General features: G+C 52.9%; 1 pseudogene; it reads left to right on the top strand.

Annotated features, from left to right (window-relative positions):
* The first annotated feature begins 2,823 nt into the window (after positions 1-2,823).
* On the top strand, positions 2,824-3,343 carry LOC105728145 (ferritin light chain-like; annotated as a pseudogene).
* Positions 3,344-3,869: the final 526 nt, after the last annotated feature.

Here is a 3,869-nt window from a genome sequence, read left to right as displayed (position 1 = left end):
CTCACATCATGCCCCTCCCTGCTTCCTCCCTGCCCTCCAGAGCCCACCTCAACACATCTGGAGTGCAGGCTGCCGTCCTCCCTGTCAGGCCACTCTCCACACACAGCCTGGGGCAGCAACGATGGGACAGGTGGCTGGCGCTCACTCAGCACAGCAGGGGTGGTGGAAAGACAAGTGTTAGCTGAGGTTTGGCTTGAGGGGAGGCAGGTCGCAGCCAGGTCCCAGCCCAGCTCAGCATAGGCAAGGTGTAAAAGTCACTGGCCTCAAGGTCATCCGCAGGCACACTGTGATCAGAAGTGGAGATAAATCCGCCCTGTGGAGCTGGGATATGTTTCCTGTTCTCTGTTTCCTGGGTCTTGGCCCTCAAGGCGAGGGAAGGGAAGTGATGTTTGCTGAAGTCCCACTTGGGGCAGGGACCGCACTACAATGAGATCAGCCCCCTTCAATCCCCACTGAGACCCTGCAGAATGGGTGGGAGCAGCCCCATTTTTCAGATGAGGAAGTGACTTCTTTAGCATCATGCAGTGAGGAAATGGCAGATCTGGGATTTGGACCAGGTTTGCCTGCTTCTCAGATCTTCTGCTACCTCTGACCCACTAGGTGGAGGGCTCCTGTGAGCTTGGCTTACGTACCTGTGGTGATCACTCAGTACTGAGGACTAGGACCAGCTTGGTGTGAGGGCCCAGCAGCGGTGATCCATGCAAGGAGATGAACCTGGGGGATTTTCTCCCAAATCCTCCTCACAGAGCTCCCTGGCCTGCCTAGGCAAGATCTTACAAGCTGTTCCAACCACTGATTGTGTCTACCTGGATGCGGGTCTGTGGAATATCAGGCATGTCACTGAGAGTCTGGTTCTATCTGGGGTATTACCTGATTTCATGGACACACACACAGAGGGCCATCATCTCAGAGCCATCTTTAGGCATTTGCTGGTTATAGCAGCCTGGGAGAAGCCAACTCCCTGCAAGGAAAGATAAGGGAGATAATGGCTCAGGACCCTCCCTCAAGGGTCTTGGGCCACAGCTAGCCAGGTCTGGGGCCTCCAGGGAAGAGGAGAGGTGAGACCTTGGCTTCTGGGGGCCTCCATAGGGTAAAGGAACATGCACAGGCTTTGAAACCACATGGACCTGGTTCAAATTTCACTTCTCCGCTGAGTCTGAGACCTCTCAGCTGATTGTAAGAGTTAAGTTCCCAGGAAAGTGCTGGGCACTTAGTAGGTGTTCATTAAAAGGCTGTCAGATCATCTGAAAGGACAAGAAAGGGCATTCAGAGAGGAAGGCAACTACTAAATAAGCCAGTTCCGAAAGGAAATATACCTCCAGGCAGGCTCTGCTACTCCCCCTTGGGAAAGGTCTTTTTCCTTATCCTATGTGATGATCTAAACCCTCCTCTTCTCTGAGAAACCTGCAAGGAACTTGCTTTCCTCTGGCCTTCCCCTCTCCCACAGGGAGGAACCCTAGGTGGGCACAAGATGCCAGCTGCCCCTCCTCCTCCTCCTCTTCTCACATGAACAATGGGTGTTGTGGGCATCCTGGTCTGGGAATCAGGAAACCTGGTTATGCCCCACCCCCATGGCTGGCCGACTCATAAAATCTCTTCTTGCTGGACCTCACACTCTTGCCATCTTGAGGTGTCTGAGATCTTGGTGTTGGAAACTTCCCCTGCTGCTTTGAGAGTTGCTAGGAATAGGCCTTGACCTGTGCAAGGGAGGAGTCACTTCAGAAGATGGGGCTGGGGAGGGAGGTGGCAGATGATGAGAGGCCTGGCTTGCCTTTGGTGAGAAGCGAAGCTTTATCATGCTGGCAGTAGCAGCCCAGGAAGATTTTAGGAGGTATGCGTCTCTGTTTAATCATAATAGCTAACATGTTTTTGAGTGCTTGCTACATACATCCCATATGCTGATCTAAGCATTTTGACTGTATTAGCTCATTTGATGGTCATATTATATTTTTCCTGCTTTTGAATTTGGAAACTGAGGCACAGGAAGTTAAGTTACTGTCTGATGCGACGTAGCTCAGAAAGTGACAGAGCCAGGATTCAGACTCCTGGGTCTGTTTCACTTCCACCCTCTACTGCTACATCTCTGTTGTCTGGATGCTCTTATTCATCTCTGGAAAGACGTTCTCCCTGATAGCCGTGGGGAGAGTGGATCAGCAAAGGAAGATGCCAGGTTGGGATGGGCTTAATGGGCAACTGGCAGGTGGAGTCTTAGGGCTGTATCTTGAAGTCTAGGTAGGGGACGCAGTAAGTCTTGTGTGTTGGGAGCCTGCCACCCAGGCCAGGGGCTGCACATTTAATCAAGTTCAAACAGCTGCCTGCAGCAGGCCTCTAGCTGGGGCTGCAAAGTCTGCAGAAAGGCATTTTAGTCAAGGTCCTGTCTCTTGCCTGCCAAGTCCAGGAAGAGAAGTGGCTGCTAGACCCGTGGCCTACCTACTGACTTTGACACCTAGAAAGAACAAGGTTTTGAAGTGACAAGGACTTAGGTTTGAATCTTGAGCCTCAGTTTTTTTACCAGTCAAATGGGAACACCAGGTAGAGTAAACCAAGTGCAGATGGTGCATTGAAGGCCTTGAACACATTGAATTCCCCGCCTCCCCTCACCTATGAGCCCTTGGTTCCTTGTCCTTCCACAGTCCTGCAGACCTGTCTTTTGCTTCAACAGTGTTTGGACGGAACAGATCCCGGGACTCTTTCTTCCAGCCTCCAACCGCCTCGGATTTCCTCTCCACTTGCAACCTCCGGGACCATCTTCTCAGCCACCTCCTGCTTCTGGGGACTTGCTAACACCGTTTTTTGTGGTTGGCTCCTTCTTGCCGACCAACCATGAGCTCCCAGATTCGTCAGAATTATTCCACCAATGTGGAGGCAGCCGTCATCCGCCTGGTCAATGTGTACCTGCAGGCCTCCTACACCTGCTTCTCTCTGGGCTATTTGGACCGCAATGACGTGGCTCTGGAAGGCATGAGCTTCGGTGAATCGGCCGAGGAGAACTGCGAGGGCTGTGATCGTCTCCCGAAGATGCAAAACCAGCGTGGCCGCCGCGCTCTCTTCCAGGACATTGAGAAGCCAGCTCAAGATGAGTGGGGCAAAACCCTGGGAGCCGTGGAAGCCGCCATGGCCCTGGAGAAAAATCCGAACCAGGACCTTTTGGATCTTCATGCCCTGGGTTCTGCCCGCACAGACCCCCATCTCTGTGGCTTCCTGGAGAGTCACTTCCTAGATGAGGAAGTGAAAATCATCAAGAAGATGGGTGACCATCTGACCAACCTCCGCAGGCTGGCCAGCCCTGCAGGGTGGGCTGGGCGAGTATCTCTTCGAAAGGCTCACTCTGAAGCACGACTAAGAGCCTGCTGAGCCCAGCGACTTCTGAAGGGGCCTTTGCAAAATAACAGGGCTTCTGCCTAAGACTCTCCCTCCAGCCACTAGACAGCTTTCTAATGACCCTAACAAGCCTTGGACCAAATGGAAATGAAGCTATTTGAAGCGAAAAAAAAAAAAAAAAAATCCCTGGATTCCAGAAGCTCCTGGGGGATGAAAGGAGAATGGCCAGAGACAGGCTGCAGTCTCCCTCAGCCCCGAACCCAGCTGGGGGCCCTGATCTGGATGGATGCAAGGCCCAGTCTTCCCTTAGCTCTGCCATTCAGTTCCACACTCTTTCCTGAAGCCCCAGAAATCCTCATCCTTGGGGACCCTTCTCCTCCCTTTTCTGCTCCAGCCCATGTGGTCACTCTCATTCCTTGGGGAGCACCAGCTTGGCTGAGACCCCAGACCTTCCCCTTCTTGGGCCTCCATCCCAAACAATCCAAGGAGCCTCAGGTCTCTGCAGATGAGGACCGCTCACACCTGATGTAGGCGAAGTTGCAGTGAAT

This window comes from Aotus nancymaae, unplaced genomic scaffold, assembly GCF_030222135.1.
Source record: "Aotus nancymaae isolate 86718 unplaced genomic scaffold, 86718_ANA_hifiasm-v0.15.2.pri h1tg000029l, whole genome shotgun sequence".
Taxonomy (NCBI): domain Eukaryota; kingdom Metazoa; phylum Chordata; class Mammalia; order Primates; family Aotidae; genus Aotus; species Aotus nancymaae.
This window is presented reverse-complemented; position numbering and strand designations above follow the sequence as displayed.